At 38.0% G+C, this 22,435-nt stretch overlaps 1 protein-coding gene across 1 annotated transcript in view; it reads left to right on the plus strand.

The window, feature by feature from the left end:
• LOC111141360 (nuclear receptor coactivator 6) overlaps positions 1-22,435 on the plus strand; it is a 102,591-nt gene that overhangs the window by 16,307 nt on the left and 63,849 nt on the right. Inside the window, exon 2 of the mRNA XM_022493839.1 lies at positions 2,399-2,475. The gene's annotated coding sequence lies outside the window, so the exon portion shown is untranslated. The remainder of the gene's footprint in view (positions 1-2,398; positions 2,476-22,435) is intronic.

Here is a 22,435-nt window from a genome sequence, read left to right on the forward strand (position 1 = left end):
TAAATGTTATTTAAATTTCTCATTCTACAAAGTTTTTGTTTCTTAAATAGTAACTTCAGGAGCAAGAAAGTACCTGTCCTGCTTGGTACATAATAAGCAGTTGGTAAAAGGTAGTTGAACGAATGCATCCATTGGAAGTATTCAAATTCTGGATTAGAAATTATGAGGGACTTCTCTACACATAATTTCTATTTATTTATTTATTTATTTTAAGATTTTATTTATTTATTTGACAGACAGAGATCATAAGTAGGCAGAGAGGCAGGCAGAGAGAGAGAGAGGGAAGCAGGCTCCCTGCTGAGCAGAGAGCCCGATGCGGGACTTGATCCCAGGACCCTGAGATCGTGACCTGAGCCGAAGGCAGCGGCTTAACCCACTGAGCCACCCAGGCGCCCCCACATAATTTCTATTTAAACAATAACTCATGGAGGTGCCTGGCTGGCTCAGTCAGTGGAGCATGTGACTCTTGATCTCCGGGTTGTGAGTTCAAGCTCCACACGTTGGTTATAGAGATTACTTAAAAATAAAGTCTTTAAAAAAATAATAACTTACGGTCTGTAGGTTTGAAATGATTTCACTTGATCTTAGCCAAAAGGCTGAGAAGTGATTGAAATGATTTCAAAATATAAAGTTAAAAACTCATGTAGAAGAGTCTCTTGGTGGGGCGCCTGGGTGGCTCAGTGGGTTGAGCTGCTGCCTTCGGCTCGGGTCATGATCTCGGAGTCCTGGGATCGAGCCCCGCGTCGGGCTCTCTGCTCTCTAGGGGAGCCTGCTTCCTCCTCTCTCTGCCTGCCTCTCTGCCTGCTTGTGATCTCTCTGTCAAATAAATAAATAAAATATTTAAAAAAAAAAAAAAAAGAGTCTCTTGGTAAAGTATTAAGGAAATTATTACTAGCCATCTTTTTTTTAAGATTTTATGTTTAAGTGATCTCTGTACGCAACATAAGGCTTGAACTTAAAACCCCAAGATCAAGAGTCACCTGCTCTAGTGACTGAGCCAGCCAGGCACTCCTGTTACTGGCCATCTTTGAGAAGGAAAGGTTTTACACCCAGATAACAAATCTGGAAGACTTATATTTGGCACAAGCTGAAGATATGCTTTTATTTATGAGGGAGAATCCAGAAGAATTCTAGGATTCTTATTTTACAAAGCTGTTTATTTAAAGTATAGTTGTCACACTAATGTGACTTTGGTTTCAGATGTACACCATAGTGATTTGACAAGTCTATTCATTGTGCTGAGTTCACCATAAGTGGCATCTCTCACCCTAAAACTCTTATTAGAGTATCATTGACTATATTCCTTAAGCTGTACCTTTCATCCCCATGACTTACTCATTATATAACTGGAAGCCTGGACCTACCTCCCACTCCCCTTCACCCATTTTGCCCATTCCCCACCCCCATTACGAATCTGTTTAAAACATTTGAATAGAGATATTCATTGGTTAAAGTGAAAGCAGATAGAATAATAATTAAATTAGGCTTTTTAAACTTCTTTATGTAGATGGTATAGCAGCTGCGATATTGCACAATCGTGAACGTAGGACATCTGTATTTTCTGTTTACTTGTTTGGTTTTTGCATTGTCATTTGTGATGAAAATTTTTTCAGAGTATAAGTAGGAGAATAAATGTTAAATTAAAAAGTATATTATCAGTACATTTATAGTTTTACAACAGAAAGAGTAGGAAAGTGACAAGAAAGATTTAGTCTGTAGCTGACTACATACGTGATCTAGGGCAAATCATGTAATCTCTGTGCGACTGTTTCTGCTTCATACTTCTTTGGAATCCTTCAGGATTTCTGCCCAAGACAGATTTATCTGTTTTTTAGTATTTGTTAACTAAAGTATAACACATACAATGCAAAGTACCCAAATGATACGGATAGTAAATTATAAAATGAACACACTTGTATAACGACTACTGTTTTTTAAAAAGCTTTCTTTTTTTTTTTTTTTAAAGATTTTATTTATTTATTTGACAGAGATCACAAGTAGGCAGAAAGGCAGTTAGAGAGAGAGAGAGAGAGAGGAGGAAGCAGGCTCCCTGCCGAGCAGAGAACCCGATACGGGGCTCCATCCCAGGACTCTGGGATCACGACCCGAGCCGAAGGCAGAGGCTTTAACCCACTGAGCCACCCAGGCACCCCTTTAAAAAGCTTTCTTGATGATTATGAAAACTTTTCTTTTTAAGAAACACTGGATTTGAGACTATAGGTAATCTCATGTCTTTTAACAAGCCTTTTTAGAGTGAAATTAGCAGAAACAATGGTAGAAAGAAGGAATTTGGCCAGTTACAAAAATTTACTTTGAATAGATTTATTTGGCTTATATATTTAGTCTTTTCTTCTGATGTTTCTCTTCTTCCTCTTTGCCCTTTTCCCTTTCTGTCTAGGTCCTGGATGGAATGGAGAGGGGTCCTACTGAACATCTGTTATCTTTTCTGAGAGTGGTCAGAGAGTTCTTAAACAGGTCTGTTGTTTATATAGAATACAAATGCAATCTTGTTTTATTAAAAAAATTGATTTCAATTGATAAGAAAAGGATTGAATTAGATTGAAATAGAGTTTACTTTTTAAAAATAAGCATTTTGTTCTTAGTGTCCGTGGGGCATTTTAGTTTGGTAGGCTGCATTTGACATGTAAATGGGACCCAGAGCAACTGAATTAAATGAGATCTGCCCATTAGAAAAGAAATTTCTTTCTTTCTTTCTTTCTTTTTAAGATTTTATTTATTTATTTGTCAGAGAGAGAGAGGGAGAGAGAGCGAGCACAGGCAGACAGAATGGCAGGCAGAGGCAGAGGGAGAAGCAGGCTCCCTGATGAGCAAGGAGCCCGATGTGGGACTCGATCCCAGGATGCTGGGATCATGACCTGAGCCGAAGGCAGCTGCTTAACCAACTGAGCCACCCAGGCATCCCAGAAAAGCAGTTTCTTAACAGAAGAGCAAGTGAGCCTTATCTTTTTCAGTTATGTTGAATATATGTAACATGGCAGAATTCTTTATTGGTTTCATTGGAAAGTACTAAGAAAAGATTAAAAGGTGAATATCTTATTTGTCTATGACTCTGGAGGGGAATGGAGGCCTGAGTAAATCCAAGAAGGAAAACATATGGCCCTCTTTCTCATGTTTTCAGAATTTATAACATTGGGAAAAAAGGTACCTTGCAATCTCTGATTCAGAGAAAGACAAGTATATAGAGTTTTGGCATTGTTCCCCGCCCCCCATTCATCTATGTCTTACTCTGTCACCATGAATGAATTTTGTCATTATTCAATCAGATAAAAACCCTAGCATCAATAATTTGCCAAGTTCAAACTTGTCTTCACCTTGGACTCACCTGTTGAACTTGGCAAATTATTGATGCCTTTGCCTCTCTTCCTTCCCTACTCCTCACTCCTTTGTGATTTAATTGGCCTGGGGGTATGACAAGGGTTTCAGAACTTTTAAGAGGTCCCCAGGTGATTCTAAAGTACAGACAATTTTGGGAACCACAACTTTAGCTAAAGCAGATCTGGCCACTATTGCAACTTGTGAGTTTTTTTCCATAAATAAGAGGAAAAATATTTTGATTTAAGAACTCCGTGCTTTAGAAATAAGTCAGTCAGAGAAAGACAATTATCATATGATCTCACTGCTATGCAGAATTTAAGAAACAAGGTAGAGGATCATAGGGGAAGAGAGGAAAAAATGAAACAAGATGAAACCAGAGAGGGAGGTAAACCCTAAGAGACTCAATCTTAGGAAACAAATTGAGGGTTGCTGGGGGAAGGGGGTGGGGGGAGGGGGTGGTTGGGTGATGGACACTGGGGAGGGTATGTGTTGTGGTCCGTGCTGGGTATTATGTAAGACTGACAAATCACAGACCTGTACCCCTGAAACAATACATTATATGTTAATTAAAAAAAAAAAAGAATCTGTGCTTTAAACCTAAATTCTTACTAGAATGTAAGCCCCATTAAAGCAGATACTGTGTCTATATTTTTTTTCATCATTGTATCTTTAGCATTTAGAACAATATCTGGCATATACTGCATGCCTAAATATTTGTTGAATGAGTGAATGAACCTGTCAGTCTCCAGTGAGGTGAGATTATGCTTTTAGTGAATACTCCAGGGGTCTGAGAGAGTGGAGTGGAGAGACCAGCCTCTAGATAGAATCAGACTGCCTGGACTTGAATAATGGCTCTGTCACTTAATAGCAGTATGGTTATAAGCAGGTTACTCCTCTGTGCCTAAGTTCCCTCATTTGAAAATAAAAAGGGGGGGGCAATAGAATCTGTTTCATGGATTGTTGGGCATACTAATTGAGTTCATAATGCAAAGTGCTTAGAACAGTGCCTGATATATAATAGTGTTCTGTAAGTTGTAGCTACTGAAAAATTCAGAACACCCTGGATTCTCTGCCTTTTGGATAATTTATCTGTAGAATACTGTTTGAAGGCTAAGGCAGAATAATGGAAACAGTTGCATTAGATATAGTTAAGGTTTGATGAAGGTGTTTTTTTTTTTTTTGTCAACTTAATGAGGTGTAATTTACACACAGATTATCCATTTTATTTTTTTTTTTTACTTGCATCCATTTTTTTTCTTTTGTCTTTTTTTTTTTTTTTTTTAAGATTTTACTTATCTATCTGACAGAAAGAGCGCACAAGCAGGGGGAGCAGCAGGCAGAGGAAGAGGGAGAAGCAGGCTCCCCGATGAGCAGGGAACCCGATGGGGGGACTTGATCCCAGGATCCTGGGATCATGACCTGAGCCAAAGGCAGTAACTTAACCAACTGAGCCACCCAGGCACCCCCCTGCATCGATTTTAAAGTGAAACATGTTTCAGTGGGTTTTGACAGATGTATTTATTAGTTTATACTGTTTATTATGAAACAACCACTACAACCAAGATACAGAAAATTTCCATCTCCCTGAAGTTTCCTTATACTCTTTTGCAGTGTGTCCATTCCAGCACCCCCACCAATATATTGCTTTGCACTTTCAAGAGTTCTAGAAATTCATACATTATGTTCTCTTTTGTGTCTAGCTTCTTTCCCTCAGCATAGTTTTGATATGTATCCATGTTTTTGCATCTATCAGTAGTTCATTCTTTTTTTTTTAAAGATTTTATTTATTTATTTGACAAACAGAGATCACGAGTAGGCAGAGAAGCAGGCAGAGAGAGAGAGGGAGAAGCAGGCTCCCCGCTGAGCAGAGAGCCCAATGTGGGGCTCGATCCCAGGACCCCGGGATCATGACCCGAGCCGAAGGCAGATGCTTTAATCACTGAGCCACCCAGGCTCCCCAATTCATTCTTTTTTTAATGCCGAGTAGTATCTTGTTGTATGGATATAACATGTTTATCCATTTATCTTTGATGGACATTTAGGTTGGTTCCAGATTGATGATTGTGAATAAAGCTGCTATAAGCATTTTTACACAAGTCTTTGTGTAGACATATTTTCATTTATTGTTGGGTAAATCCCTAGCAATAGAATTTCTGGGTTGTATGGTATATCTAACTTTTTAAGAAACTGCCAAACAGTTTTATTTATTTTTTATTTTTTAAATTTTTAAGAAAGATTTTATTTATTTATTTGACAGAGAAAGAGAGAGATCACAAGTAGACAGAGAGTCAGGCAGTGGGGTGGGGGGAGCAGGCTCCCTGCCAAGCAGAGAGCCTGATGTGGGGCTTGATCCCAAGACCCTGAGATCATGACCTGAGCTGAAGGTAGAGGCCCAACCCACTGAGCGACACAGGCACCCCTGCCAAACAGTTTTAAAGGAGTGAATGTTCAGCGGGATATCTGTCCGTTAGTTATCTATTGTTGCATATAACGAATTACCACAAATTTTACAGCTTAGAACAACACATATTTATGGTGGCAGAGTTTCCATGGGTCAGGAATCTGGGTATAGCTTAGGTGGGTCCTCTGTGTTGGAGTCTCTCAGAGGTAGTAGTTAAGCTGTCAGGCAGGGCTAGAGTCTCATTTTAGTGCTTGAATGAGGAAGAAACTGCTTCTGAGATCATTTGGTTATTGGGAGAATTTACTTCCTCAAGGGATGTTGAATTAAGGGCCTTGGTTTCTCACTGGCTATTAGCTGGAGGCTACTTACTGTCAGTTCCTTGCCATGTGGCTTCTCCAGTTTGACATGCTGAGAAGGCAATAATTAAGGTCTTCTAGGGAAATAGAAGTCACCATCTTTTATAATCTAATCATGGAAGTGACATCCCATCATCAACATCTGTTGGTTATAAGCAAGTCACTATCTTGCTTAGCCCACACTCATGGGGAGGAGATTACACAAGGATGTGAATACTGAAATAAATTAGTGGCCATCTTAGAAATACTTCTCCCAAAGAAGGCATGGCTTAATGCCTGGCTAGGTCTAGACAGGACTGGGGGGAAAACTAACTTGTGAAATTTTCTTTACCTTTCCTTTATCAACCTGTATGCCTTTCTTCCTTTTGTCTTTCACATCAGCCTCTCCCCACTTCAAGAACAGAGACATTAAGGTCACACTCACAGTGAGATTTTTATCTTGGGTGTTCTTGTTTTTGAGAGATTCAACTAAGACATCTTCCTGAATCGTTTAGTGTTTATATATTAATTAATTAATTAATTATTAAAGATTTATTTATTTATTTGATAGAGATCACAAGCAGGCAGAGAGGCAGAAAGAGAGAGAGGAAGGGAAGCAGACTCCCTGCTGAGCAGAGAGCCCGATTCGGGGCTCCATCCCAGGACCCTGGGATCATGACCTGAGCCGAAGGCAGAGGCTTTAACCCACTGAGCCATCCAGGTGCCCCTATTTATTTATTTTTAAATATTTTATTTATTTCTTTGACAGACGGAGATCACAAGTAGGCGGAGAGGCAGGCAGAGAGAGAGGAAGGGAAGCAGGCTCCCTGCTGAGCAGAGAGCCTGATACGGGGCTCGATTCCAGGACCCCAGGACCGTGGGATCATGACCTGAGCCAAAGGCAGAGGCTTTAACCCACTGAGCCACCTGGGTGCCCCAGTGTTTATATATTATTTAAAAAATACATTTTATTATGGAAATGGAGACAGATACAAAAGTAGAATACTATTATGAACCTCTATGTACTTTTACCCACCTTCAACCATTTGGTTTTTTTTTTAAACCAATCTTTTATGTATAATTTACATACAATAAAATATACTCATTTTATTTTGTATTTACTTTGTATTTTATCAAATGTATGTATCCTACCAATCAAGCTATAGAACATTTTCACTCCAAGTTATCTTGTGCCCCTGTTTAATTAATTTCCACCCCAGTCCCAGGCCAAGTACCCATCTGGTTTCTATTGCTGTTCATTTTGCCTGTTCTAAAATGTCATAGAAATGTTTGGACTCTTTTGATAATGAGTAAGTTTTGAGATTCACCCATATTGCACATACCAGTAGTTCAGAGTTTTTCCAACCTTAGCACTATGGACATATTGGGCTGGATAATTTGTTTTTCAGACTGCCATGTGCCTTGTAGGATATTAGCATCCCTGACATCTGTCCACTATATGCCAGTAGCACTCCCCTCCTCTCCTTTGATTGTAGCAATCAAAAATGTCTCCACATTGCCACTTGTTGGGGACAAAAATCCCCTTCTTTTACTGGTAGATAATCCTTAACGATACTTGCTCCTTTTTATTGTTGGGCAGTATTCCACTGTATGGGTGTACTACAGTTTATCCATTACTAATTGATAGCTATTTGGGCTATGTCCAGTTTACTTTCAGTTTCAGGCTCATATGGATAAAGTTGCTAGTAACTTTCTTAAGAAGTCTTTGTATAGACATGTTTTTATTTATTTGGGATAAATATCTAGGAGTGAGATTGCTGGGTCCTGTGATAAGTAAGTGCTTAGCTTTATAAGAAACTGCCGAATTGTACATTTTTATGTTCCCACCAGTATGAGAGTTCCAGTTGCTCTAGATCCTTGTCAACATTTGATATTATCATTCTTTTAATTTAAGCTGTTATTTTAGGTGTGCTATTTCTATGTAGCTTTAATTTCCATTTTCCTGATAACTGATGATGTTGAGCATCTTTTTATTTGGTTGTTGTAAAGTGTTCAAATCTTTTGCCTGTTTTTCATTGCATTGTCTTATTATTGAGTTTCCTTTGTCTTTGCCCTTATGTGTGCATAAACATACACAGTTAGGGAATGCCTGGGTGGCTCAGTCATTAAGCATCTGCCTTCGGCTCAGGTCATGATGCCAGGATCTTGGGATCGAGTCCTGTATCAGGCTCCTTGCTCAGCAGGGAGCCAGCTTCTCCCTCTGCCTGCCACTCCCCCTGCTTGTGCACTGCCCCTGCCAATGAATAAATAAAATCTTTAAGAAATAAACATACACAATTAAGAAAATTGAAATAATATAGTTTTTTGTAGTTTCATATTTAAGACATTTAAAACATTTCTCATGATGTTAAGTATTTTTTTTAAGATTTAAGCAGGCTCCCCACTGAGCAAGGAGCCTGATGTGGGACTCGATTCCAGGACTGTGGAATCATGACCTGACCCAAAGGCAGATGCTTAACTGACTGAGCCACCCAGGCATCCCTCATGGTATTAAATATTTCTAAAAAGATGAATCTTAATGGAGAAGCAATACCTGAGAGAGGGTCTTCACGAGAATTCCACTATGTTGGCACAATTTTCTTGAACTTGTCAGCCTCCAGAGAACTGGGAGAAATAAATTTCTGTTGTTTATAAGCCACCCAGTGTGTGGTACTTAGTTATAGCAGCTCAGACAGACTCAGACAATTGTGAAATGAGCATTTAATAAATGTTTTTTCCAAATATTTGACCAGTTTGTCCCAAACTACAAAATTATCCTCCCCCACAAAGAAATGTGACACAAAATTCATCAATGAACAATCACAAGTAAATAAAGAGTCACTAACAGCAACCCACAAAGTGTAAGACAATATTTGCAATTCATATATCTGATAAGGGATTTGTATATAAATTATATCAAGAACTCAGTGTAACCAGAGACAGAGAAGGAAAGAAGGACACTACATAATCATAAAGGGAACAATCCAACAAGATTGCATCAACGGATAGATCATCTAACCAGAAAATCAACAAGGAAACAGTGGCTTTGAATGACACATTGGACCAGATGGATCCAACGGATATATTCAGACTATTTCATCCTTAAACAGCCGAATATATAGTCTTTTCAGTAGCACAAGGAACATTCTCCAAAATAGATGACATGTCAGGCCACAGAACAAGTCTCAACAAATTAAAAAATGTTGAAGTCATACAGTGCATCTTTTCTGATCACAAGGCTATGAAACTGGAAATCAGTCATAAGAAAAAATTGAAGAAAGAACACAAATAATGGAGGTTAAATAACATAGTACTAAACGATGAATGGGTCCACCAAGATACCAAAGAGGAAATAAAAGAATACATGGAGAGAAATAAAAATGAAAATGCCAGAGTCCAAAGTCTTTGGGATGCAGCAAAAGCTGTTCTAAGAGGGAAGTTTCTAACAATATAGGCCAGCTGCAAGAAGCCAGAAAAATCTAAAATGAGCAACCTAACCTTACCTCTGAAGGAGCTAGCAAAAGAACAAGTAAAACTCAGGACGAGTAGGAGGAAGGAAATAATAAAGAATAAACAGAAATAAATGAAATAGAAACTGAAAAAACAATAAAACCAATTAACAAAGCAGAGCTGCCTCTTTGAAAAGATCAACAAAATTGATAAACCTTTACCCAGACTCACAAAGAGAGAGAGAGAGAACTCAAACAAAATCAGAGATAAAAGAGGAGAAATAACTGACGCCACAGAAACACAAAGGATTATAAGAGAATATTATGAAAAATTATATGCCAACAGATTGGACATCCTAGAAGAAATGGATAAATTTCTAGAAACATAACCCCCCAAAACTGAATCAGGAAGAAATAGAAAATTTGAACAGAATGATTAACAGTAATGAAGTTGAATCAGTAATCAGATAACTCCCACCATATAAAAGTCTAGGACCCAATGGCTTCACAGGTGAATTTTATTAAACATTTAAAGAAGAGTTAATGCCTATTCTTCTCAAACTATTTGAAAACATATAAGAGGAAGAAAAACTTCCAAATTCATTCTATAAAGCCAGCATTACCCTCATCCTAAAACCAGATAGAGACACCATAAAAAAAAAAGAGGCCAACTACGGGCCAGTATCTCTGATGAACATAATGCAAAATCCTCTACAGAATATTAGCAGGGATGCCTGGATGGCTCAGTCAGAAGATCATGTGACTCTTAATCTCAGGGTTGCAAGTTCAAACACCACTTTGGGTATAGATATTACTTAAAAATATATTAGCAAAAAAATTAACAAACCAAATCCAACAATATATTTAAAGAATGATTCACCATGATTAAGTAAGATTTATTCCTGGGATGCAAGAGTGACTCAGTATTTGCAAATCAATCAATGTAATACATCACACCAGTAAGAGAAATGATAATGATATATGATCATTTCAGTAGATGCAGTTTGACAAAGTACAACATCCATTCTTGATAAATACCTTCAACAAAGTGGGATTAGAAGGATTATACCTCAACATTATAAAGGCCATATATGCAGCTAATTTCATAATGGTAAAACTGAGAGTTCTTCCCCTAAGATCAGGAATAAGGCAAGGATGTCTATTCTTACCACTTTTATTCAGCATAGTACTGGAAGTCCTAGCCATAGCAGTCAGACAAGAAAAAGAAATAAAAGGCATCCATATTGGTAAGGAAGAAGTGAAACTGTCACTATTTGCAGATGTCATGATACATATATAGAAAACCCTGGGATACCTGGCTGCTTAGTCTGTAGAGCATGGGACTCATGCCCCATATTAGGCATGGAGCCTACTTAAAAAGAAACAAAAACAACCCCAAAGACTCCACCAAAAAATGACTAGAACTGATAAATGAGTTCAGTAAGATTGCAGGATATAAAATTAATAAATGGAAATCCATTGCATTTTTATACACAAATAATGAAGTAGCAGAAAGAGAAATTAAGAAGACAATCCCACTTACAGTTGTACCAAAAAGGATAAAATACCTAGGAGTAAACTTAACCAAGAAGGTGAAAGACCTGTATTCTGAAAACTAGAAAACACTGATTAAAGAAATTGAAGATGACACAAACAAATGGAAAGATATTCCGTGCTCATGTATTGGGAGAACCAGTGTTAAAATGTCCATACTACCCAAAGCAATACACAGATTTTGTGCATCCCTAGCAAAACAGCACCATTTTTCACAGAACTAGAACAAATAATCCTAAAATGTGTATGGAACTACAGAAGACTCCGAAGAGCCAAAGCAGTCTTGAAAAAGAAGAATAAAACTTGAGGTATCACAATCCAGATTTCAAGATATACTGTGAAGCTGTAGTAATCAAAATAGTGTGGTACTGGCAGAAAAGTAGACACATAAAACAATAGAACAGAATAGAGAGCCCATAAATAAACCCACACTTACGTGGTCAATTAATCTATGGCATAGGAGGCAAGAATATGCGATGGAAAAAAGTCCCTTCAACAAATTGTGGTAGGAAGACTGGATAGCTATATGCAAAAAAATGAAACTGGACCACTTTCTTTCACCATACACAAGAATAAACTGAAAATGGGTTAAAGACCTAGCTGTGAGACCTGAAACCAAAAAAATGCTAGAAGAGAGTACAGGCAGTAATTTCTCTGACATCAGCTGTGTGGCAATGTTTTCCTAATGTCTCCTGAGGCAAGGGAAACAAAAGAAAAAATAAACTATTAGGATAAACTATTATCAAAATAAAAAGCTTCTGCACAGCGAAGGAAAAAACCTAGATAATGTCTCCTGAGGCAAGGGAAACAAAAGAAAAAATAAACTATTAGGATAAACTATTATCAAAATAAAAAGCTTCTGCACAGCGAAGGAAAAAATTAACAAAACAAAAAGATAGCCACTGAATGGGAGAAGATAATACAAACAACATATCTGTTAAGAGGTTAGTATCCAAAATGTATAAAGAATTTACACAACTCAACACAAAAAAACCCCAAATAATCCAGTTTAAATAAGGGCAGAAGACATGAACAGACATTTTTGCAAAGAAGACATCCCCATGGCCAACAAACACATGAAAAGATGCTCAACATCACTCATTATCAGGCAAACACAAATCAAAACCACAGTGAGATACCACCTCTCACCAGTCAGAATGGCTAAAAACAAAACACAAGAAACAACAAGTATTGGCAAGGATGTGGAGAAAAAGGAACCCTCGTGCACTAATGGTGGAAATGCAAACTGGTGCATCCATCTCGGAAAATTAAAAACAGAATTAGTATATGATCTAGTAATTCCACTACCGGGTATTTACCAAAACATACGAAAACACTAATTCTAAAAGCTATGTGCACCCCTGTGTTTGTTGTAGCATTATTTACAATAGCTAGATTATGGAAGCAGCCCAAGTATCCATCAATAGATGAATGGATAGGGGCACCTAGGTTGCACAGTCAGTTAAAGCCTCTGACTCTTGGTTTCAACTCAGGTCATGATCTCAGGGTCATGAGATCGAGCCCTGTGTTGGGCTCTGCTTGGCGGAGAGTCTGCTTAAGAATCTCTCTCCCTCTCCCTGTTGCCCCTTCCCCTGGCTCTCTCGCTCTCTTTGTTTTTCTCTCTCAAATCTTTTTAAAAAGTAGATGAATGGGTAAAGAAGATGTGATCTATATACACAACAGAAAATTTTCTATAAAAAATGAAATTTTGATATTTGCAACAATATGGATGGATCTAGAGGGTACAGTGCTAAGTGAAATAAGTCAGTCAGAGAAAAACAAATACCATATGGTTTCACTCAAATGTGGAATTTAAGAAACAAAACAAATGAACAAAGGAAAAAGACAAACAGACTCTTAAATGTAGAGAATATACTGGTAGTCACGGGGATGGGGGTGATGGATGAAATGGCTGAAATAAGTGAAGGGGATTAAGAATACACTTATTTTGATGATCACTGAGTAATGTATAGAATTAGTGAATCACTATATTGTACACTTGAAACTAATATAACATTGTATGTTAATTATACTGGGATAAAAATAAAAGAATGATAAAATGTTAAAGATTAGGAAAAATACATATCGAGAACTCATATATGGGATACCTCGGTGGCTCAGTCGGTTAAGCTGCTGCCTTTGGCTCAGGTCATGATCCCAGGATCCTGGGATCGAGTCCCGCATGGGGCTCCTTGCTCAGTGGGGAACCTGCTTCTCTCCCTGCCTGCTTGTGCGCTCTCTCTCTTTCTGACAAATAAATAAATAAATAAAATCTTAAAAATAAAAGAACTCATATAACTCAATAATAGTCAAATATCTCAATTTTTAAAAGTTGGCAAAGAATTTGAATAGATACTTCTCCCAAACAAATCATGCCAGTGTCAAATAAACATGAAAATATGCTCAACACCATTTGGCACTAGGGAAATGTAAGTCAAAATCACCATGAGATGCTACTTCATACCCACCAGTATGGCTATAATCAGAAAGGTAGTAACAAGTGTTGGTGAGGATGCAGAGAAATTGGAACCCTTGTACATTGCTGGTCAGAACATAAAATGATGTAACAGCTTTGTAAAACAGTTTGGCAATTCCTCAAAAGGTTAAACATAGAACATGTGACCCAGTAGTTTTACTCCTAGGGTGTGTGTGTGTTTGTATATATATATACATACATACCCAAGAGAAATGAAAACATCCACACAAAAACTTGTATATGGGGGTCCTGGGTGGCTCAGTTGGGTAAGTGGTTGCCTTTGGCTTGGGTCATGATCCTAAGGTCCTGGAATCGAGCCCCATGTCAGACTCCCGGTGGGGAGTCCGCTTCTACCTCTGCCTCTGCCTGCTGCTCCCCCTGCTTGGGCTCTCTCTGTCAAATAAATAAATAAAATCTTTTAAAAAACCAACTTGTATACAGATACTCATAGCAACATTATTCATAATAGTGAAAAGTGGAGGCAAACCGAATGTCTATCAACTGATAAATGAATGGAAATGGAAATCTGATATTTTTTGGTGAGGAGCATTGTTTGGTAATTTAAGTAACTGTTACTTGCTACAACACTTGAAAATACTATTGCTAAGTGAAAAAAGCTAGTCACAAAATACCAGTTATTATATGGTTTCTATTTTATGAGATACCTAGAACAGACAAATGCACCTCGACCCTAGACTAAAACTCTTTACCCTATTATAGGTGGGTTTATCCCGTTAAATTAACAGCAGAATTGTTGAGCATATTAACATATTAGTTGATAGTACTCAGATGAAGGTGATGATTAGTAATAGTTCATCTTTATGTCATATTTTATAGATCTTTTCAATAATTACTTTATAAAAAGTAGCATTTATTCAGTACTGTTTATTCAATAAAAAAGCAACGTTGAATAAATTAAAAAGTAATATGGAAAGAAAAAATCAATCACAATACCAAGTAATTGATATAGTTAATTGTCAAGGATAAGGAGCATAATATTCCATTCCTTAATAAGGTGATTAAGATAGTATTAGGGTTATGAGTTAGGGATAGGGTTAGTGTTGACCATCATGCAAAATGGCTGTGAGGGAGTAGACATGGTAAGTGGCCAATCCCTGATGACTATGTCACGAGAGTAGGGATGATCTTGTACTTTTATAGACACTTCCTGGGTGTTGGGTATCAAAGGCCCAGAATTCACACTCTTTATTTGTGCTCAGAGTTTATCTTCCTATGGAGACTATGAAGCGAGTAGGAAAAACACATTTAGCCCTGTGGTTAGAAGGGAATTGAAGGCTGTTAAGTACCTGAATATTTGATAGACTTTTGAAGTAGAATGGAAGGCAGTAAGAGGTAGCAGAACTCTACCTAAACAATTAGAAGTTTACAGTATGATTTAAAAAAATAGCATTGGTGCTAATCATATTTATAACAAATTTTTAGACTTAGCCCTATGTTTAATCCCTTCTCAAGGTCTTTGCTTTTGGTTATGATTCAGATAATATTTTTATGAAAAGTACTAGATGAAAGTATCTTTATATTAATTTCACACTGAATGATGTCTTGGTCAGGGAGAGGGTGGAATTACTATGTCACATTATTTTCTACTTCTTTGCTATTTTGCCATTGTCTTCTGGTCTTAACAGAGAAATCTAAGGCCAACCTGATTTCTGGTTCTCTATGACTTCTCTTTTTCTTTGTCAGTTGATTGTGGGGTATTTTTTTTATCCTCGAAATCTAGAAGTTTCACCAGAAAAAATCTAGTTGTCACTATCTTTTCAGTAATTTTGCCCTTTTTTTTTTTAAATTCAATTAGCCAATATATAGTACCTCATTAGTTTCTGATGTAGTGTTCAGTGATTCATTAGTTGTCTGGTATTTTGTGAGCTCTTTTGAGCTAGAGATGCAGAACATTCTTTGACTTAGGAAAGTATTCATTTTCCTTTCTAAAAACTTTTGATTATTGGGGCTCCTGGCTGGCTCAGTGGGTAGAGCATGCGACTGGATCTCAGGTTGTGAGTTCAGACCCCATGCTGGGCATGGAGCCTACTTAACAAAAACAACAACTTTGATTATGGTTCCTGTTCATTTGTTTCAGAGATAACTATTATTTGAAAGTTATTTTTGTCTTCTTTCCTTATCAGTCTTCTCTCACAGTTTCCACTACTTTGTCCTTTCCATCTCTATTCTGGAAATTTCTCAAATTTGTTATCCCCATACATCTAATTAAGTATTCTACTCTTCACAACTTCTAGGAAAGATTTGAAATCTGAGTTGGCATATTTACTTTTTAAATTATTTTTCCTTTGCTTTTTCCCCTCTCTTACTTCCACTTTTGCATTTCAACTACTTCTTTTCATTCCTGTCCATGGACTTTGATTTCTCACTTCAATGTTTTATCAGATTTGTTGAGAACAATGTAGTTGATGTCTAAAATTTAACCTGTTCCTCCTTACATATTCACTTTCTGAATTACAAATGCAGAGTTTCTCTTATGCTGTGGAATGTCACATCCCCTCAGTTATTCTTCCTTGAAAAAGGAGAGGGGGGTATATAGGTCTAGCACCTACCAAATAAACAGGATAGATAGGCACCTCACTGGCTACTTGTTGGTACTGTAAATTGTCCTTTCAGATGTTAAAGTAAAGGACTAATTTGGTGCCCATAGTTTTGGAATACTTGTTGTATCTAGCAGTCATTAATGTGCCTCCTACTTGATTGAGGGGACAGGGCCAAAGGGGGACGGGGGGATCACAGGCATGGGTAATTTGACTTTGGAAAAGAATTTTTTTCGATAATTTGAAGCCTAAGCTACAAATACCTGTGGTTCCTGAATGTAATGCTCCTAGGGCTTATGCTTGCTCACTCTTCTGTATCTGTCTTCAAATTCCAAGATGTGTGTACTACTTTGTGTATTATAGAACCTGAAGTAGAGAGGGGAAGCCATGGGCATGTAATAGTGCTGACTCTTCTAAGTGGGTCTGTCATGGTAGGGTGGTACATAACACCTCTGCCATTGCTGGCTCTGGAGAGAGCTTTTTTTTTAGAGAGAGATTTTTTATTTGAGAGCCAGAGAGAGTGAGCACAGGGGGCAGGGTGGGGCAGTGGGAGAGGGAGGGAGAGAATCCCAAGCGGATTCTGTGCTGAGCAGGGAGCAGATGCAGGGCTCGATCTCACGACCCTGAGATTAGGACCTGAGCTGAAATCAAGAGTCAGACACTCAGCTGACTGAGCCACCTAGGTACCTCTGGAAAAAGCTGTTTTAGAGCACGTAGTTGGAGGAGGTGGTGCCACATGTGGGGGTTAGAAATCTGTTACCTGCCTCCCTAGCTCTTTTGTTGTATTTCAAGCCCCATTCCTGCTTTGGGCAGGAAAGTAATGTTTGAGTCCAACAGTTCTTTGAGCTGTACAGTCCTAATTTCCAGCATTGTTATTATCTTTGACTCTCTTTGTTTCCTTAAGTACAGCAGTGAAAATACCAATGAAAAATTAGGGTGGAGGCAATGATAGAGATGAACCAGGTGTTGTTAGGTAGCCTCTGTTTTAATTTACAGCTTGGATTAAATTTTTGAAAGGAGGAAGCTGAGAGAATAGTGCAGAAAACAGCTACTCATGGAAATATAAAGAGTTAGAGATCTTGACCAAATGATTTCCAGTTCCTCAGGAAAGTATGATTAACGCTGAAGTCAAATAGCCAAGGATTAAAATAATCATAGTGTCCCTAGATCTGGAAAATGTTGGGCCATTGTTTTCTAAATGACAACATGGAAGCTAAGAAGGGTTTAAGGGACTCCGGGGTCATAGAAAGGACATAGAAAAGGGACTCCAAGGACGTAGAAAAAAGCCAAGATGGAATACAGGGTGGTATAGTTCACTTTTAGATTCTATTTAGTGTTTTATTTGATTTTCTCACAAATAATTTGGTCTGTATTATATTAAGAAACAAATTTAAAGAAACAATCAAATTTTATAATAAGGAAAAGAAGGAAAAGCTTTCATTTCATCACTTTCTTGGAGCAAATTCTTAAGCTACATTCCCCACCTGACTCAGTTTCTTCATATAAGGTAAATTAAATAATGTCTGAAAAGTGTGGTTCTAGACTTAGGCCTCATATTAGAATCACCTGGATAGTGTTTCAGTGCCCAGAGCTTAGGCCACAGTGCAGACCTAGTATGACTAAGGCATTATTTTTTAAAGTTTCCCAAATAATTACAATGTGTAGCCAAAGTTGAGAACTACTCAAGTTCTCTCAAAGCATATACTCATTTGATCTCAAATATTCTGACTTCAGTCATTTTAGAGTAGTTGAGACACTTCTAATTAGTGAGTATTGGCCTGAAATAAATGAGATCACTTGGTTCTGATATTTCTGCCACTTGTGCACTATGAGTACGGTAGAGTCGCCCTGGTAAGAAGAGAGTTTGGTATATGGTGGAAGAAACGCTGAACCTGAGGTTAAAAGACAAGACTCATGGGGCTGGATCCCAGGACCTGAGATCATGACCTGAGCTGAAGTCAGATGCTTAACCAACTGAGCCACACAGGCACCCCAATTTTGTTTTTTAAGATTTTTTTTTAGCATTGTTTGCTCCAGCTCTTTGAAAAATGCCAGTGGAATTTTGATCGGAATGGCATTGAAAGAAAGTATCGATTGCTCTAGGCAGTCTATACTTTTATATTTTACTATTTATATATATATATTATATATATATATAATATATAGTATATACTTATATATACTATATATATAGTATATATTTATATATAATATATACTATATTATACTATTATATAATTTTAACAATGTTTATTTTTCTGATCCATGAGCATGAAATGGTCTTCCCATCTTTTTGTGTCTTCTTCAGTTTCTTTCATGAGTGTTCTGTAGTTCCTCGAGTACAGATCCTTTACCTCTTTGGTTAGGTTTATTCCCAGGTGTCTTATGGTTCTTGGTGCTATAGTAAATAGAATCGATTCTCTAATTTCCCTTTCTGTATTTTCACTGTTAGTGTATAAGAAAGCAACTGATTTCTGTACATTGACTTTGTATCCTGCCACATTACTGAATTGCTGTATGAGTTCTAGTAGTTTGGGGGTGGAGTCTTTTGGGTTTTCCATATAAAGTATCATGTCTTCTGCGAAGAGAGAGAGTTTGACTTCTTCATTGCCAATTTGAATACCTTTTATGTCTCTTTGTTGACTGATTGCTGTTGCTAGGACTTCTAATGCTATGTGGAACAAGAGTGGTGAGAGTGGGCGTCCTTGTCGTGTTCCTTATCTCAACGGGAAGGCTATGAGCTTTTTCCCTTTGAGGATGATATTTGCTGTGGGTTTTTCATAGATAGACTTTATGAAGTTGAGGAATGTTCCCTCTATCCCTATACTTTGAAGTGTTTTAATCAGGAACGGATGCTGGATTTTGTCAAATGCTTTTTCTGCATCAATTGAGAGGACCATGTGGTTCTTCTCTCTTATTGATTTGTTCTATCACATTGATTGATTTGCAAATGTTGAACCATCCTTGAAACCCAGGGATGAATCCCACCTGGTCATAATAGATATTTTTAATGTGCTGTTGGATCCTATTAGCTAGGATCTTGTTGAGAATCTTAGCATCCATATTCATCAGGGATATTGGTCTGAAATTCTCCTTTTGGTGGGGTCTTTGCCTGGTTTGGGGATCAGGGTAATGCTGGCTTCATAGAAAGAGTCTGGAAGTTTTCCTTCTGCTTCAATTTTTTGAAACAGCTTCAGGAGAATAGGTGTTATTTCTTCTTTGAAAGTTTGGTAGAATTCCCCAGGGAATCCGTCAGGTCCTGGGCTCTTGTTTTTTGGGAGGTTTTTGATCACTGCTTCAATCTCATTACTAGATATCGGTCTATTCAGGTTGTCAATTTCTTCCTGGTTCAATTTTGGAAGTTTATAGTTTTCCAGGAATGCATCCATTTCATCTAGGTTGCCAACTTATTGGCGTATAACTGTGGATAATAATTTCTGATGATTGTTTCTATTTCCTTGGTGTTAGTTGTGATCTCTCCCTTTTCATTCATAATGTTATTAATTTGGGCCTTCTCTCTTTTCTTTTGGATTAGTTTGGCCAATGGTTTATTGATCTTACTGATTCTTTAAAAAAAAAACCCAGCTTCTAGTTTCATTGATGCGTTCTACTATATCTCTAGTTTCTATCTCATTGGTCTCTGCTCTAATCTTGATTATTTCCCTTCTTGTGTGTAGAGTTGGCTTAATTTGTTGTTGATTCTCCAGTTCTTTAAGGTGTAGAGATAGCTGGTGTATTCTGGATTTTTCAATTTTGAGGGGGGAGGCTTGAATGGCTATGTATTTCCCCCTTAGGACTGCCTTTGCTATATCCCATAGGTTTTGGACCAAAGTGTCTTCATTCTCATTGGTTTCCATGAATTGTTTAAGTTCTTTGATTTCCTGGTTGATCCAAGCATTCTTTTTTTTTTTTAATTTATTTGACAGAGAGAGATCCCAAGCAGGCAGAGAGGCAGGCAGAGAGAGAGGAGGAAGCATGATCCAAGCATTCTTAAGCAAGGTGGTCTTTAGCTTCCAGGTGTTTGAATTCCTTCCAAACTTTTCCTTGTGGTTGAGCTCCAGTTTCAAAGCATTGTGATCTAAGAATATGCAGGGAATAATCTCAATCTTTTGGTATCGGTTGAGCCCTGATTTGTGACCCAGTATGTGGTCTATTCTGGAGAAGTTTCCATGTGCACTCGAGGAGAATGAGTACTCTGTTGTTTTAGGGTGGAATGTTCTGTACATATCTGTGAGGTCCATCTGGTCCAGTGTGTCATTCAATGGTCTTGTTTCTTTATTGATTTTCTGCTTGGATGATGATCTGTTAGTGAGAGCGGCATGTTAAGATCTCTTACTATTAATGTATTCATATCAGTATGACTCTTTTATCTTGATTAACAGTTTTCTTATGTAATTGGCTGCTCCCATATTGGGGGCATAAATATTTACAATTGTTAGATCTTCTTGGTGTATAGTCCCTTTGAGAATGATGTAGTGTCCTTCTGTATTTCTGACTTCAGTCTTTAGTTTAAAATCTAATTTATCTGATATGGGAATCGCTATCCCAGCCTTCTTTTGAGGCCTATTGGCATGAAAGATGCTTCTCCATCCCTTCACTTTCAGTCTGGATGTGTCCTTAGGTTCAAAATGGGTTTCTTATAGACAACATATGGATGGGTCCTGTCATTTTACCCAATCTGCAACCCTGTGTCGTTTTATGGGCACATTTAGGCCATTCACATTGAGAGTGATTATTGAGAGATACGTTTTTATTGACATCGTGTTACCTGGGAAGTCTTTTGTTTCTATAGATTGTCTCCATATATTTCTGTTCAATGATATTCTTGGTTTTTTTCCTCTTTTATAGAACCCCCCCTTAATATTTCTTGCAGTGCCGGCTGGGTGGTCACATATTCTTTTAAACCTTGCCGATCTTGGAAGCTCTGTCTCTCCATCCATTTTGAATGTCAGTCTTGCTGGGTAAAGTATTCTTGGCTGCATGTTCTTCTCATTTACTGCCCTGAATACATCTTGCCAGCCCTTTCTGGCTTGCCAGGTCTCTGTGGACAGGTCTGACGTTATTCTGATGGGCTTTCCTCTGTAAGTAAGGAATTTATTCCCCCTAGCTGCTTTCAAGAGCTCCTGTCTAAAATTATGATTCATCGGGACGCCTGGGTGGCTCAGTTGGTTAAGCAGCTGCCTTCGGCTCAGGTCGTGATCCCAGCGTCCTGGGATCGAGTCCCACATCAGGCTCCTTGCTCATCAGGGAGCCTGCTTCTCCCTCTGCCTCTGCCTGCCATTCTGTCTGCCTGTGCTTGCTCTCTCTCCCTCTCTCTCTCTGACAAATAAATAAATAAAATCTTTAAAAAAAATAAAATAAAATAAAATTATGATTCATCATTTTCACAATCAGATGTCTCTAGGTCTTTCTAGATTCTATGATCTTGGTGGGGGGGAGACCTTTCTGCCTCTAGTACACGAACACTGGTTCCATTTGCCAGATTGGGAAAATTTTCATGGAGAATTTGTTCAACTATATCTTCTAGTCCTCTTTCTTTCTCCTCCCCCTCAGGGATTCCAATAATTATTTATTAGCACCCACATGCATGTGCCCATGTGGAGGAAGGGGCAGAAGAAGAGAATCTCAACCAGACTCCTGGCCAAGTGGAGAGCCCAACAAGGGGAGCCTAACAAGGCGATCCCAACAGGGGGCTCAATCTTATGACCCTGAGATCGTGATCTGAGCCGAAACCAAGAGCTGGAGGCTAAACCCATCTGAGCCACCCAGGCTCCTCACACCCAAGAATGTTTTTAAGCATATTTTAATATCTTCTAGTACTTCACATTCAGTTTTTCCCATATCTAAAAAAAGATGTTACGACTCTTTTCTTCAAAGTGGGTCTAAGTAACATTCATGCATTGCATTTGGTGGTTATATTTCTGAAGTCTTTTAATTGAGAACTGTATCTTCCCCCTCTCTCTTCCCTTAAGATTTTGGGTTTTGAAGAGACCAGATCAGTTTGGTTGTAGCAAGTCCCACATTCTAGATCTGGTTATTTCTTCATGTAATAGAATACTTCTTGCAATCGTTCTTGTTGCTCTTTCTCCTGAATTTCCTATAAAGGAGAAATTAGGTTTAAAGATGTGTATAGACCTAGGTTAGGCATTTTGGGTAATGATACATTGTAGATGATGACTGGCACTTCAGTTACATCACATCAGGAGGCATAAATAAAAGGTCTCACTCTAATTGTTCACTGAGTTTGGTCACCAGGTTAAGCTGCTGACTATCGTATCTTTTTATTGTAAAGTATTGTTTTCCCTTTGCATTTCGGAATTAATCTG

Source organism: Enhydra lutris, unplaced genomic scaffold, assembly GCF_002288905.1.
Source record: "Enhydra lutris kenyoni isolate GAN:26980312 unplaced genomic scaffold, ASM228890v2 scaffoldscaffold6, whole genome shotgun sequence".
NCBI classification, from domain to species: domain Eukaryota; kingdom Metazoa; phylum Chordata; class Mammalia; order Carnivora; family Mustelidae; genus Enhydra; species Enhydra lutris.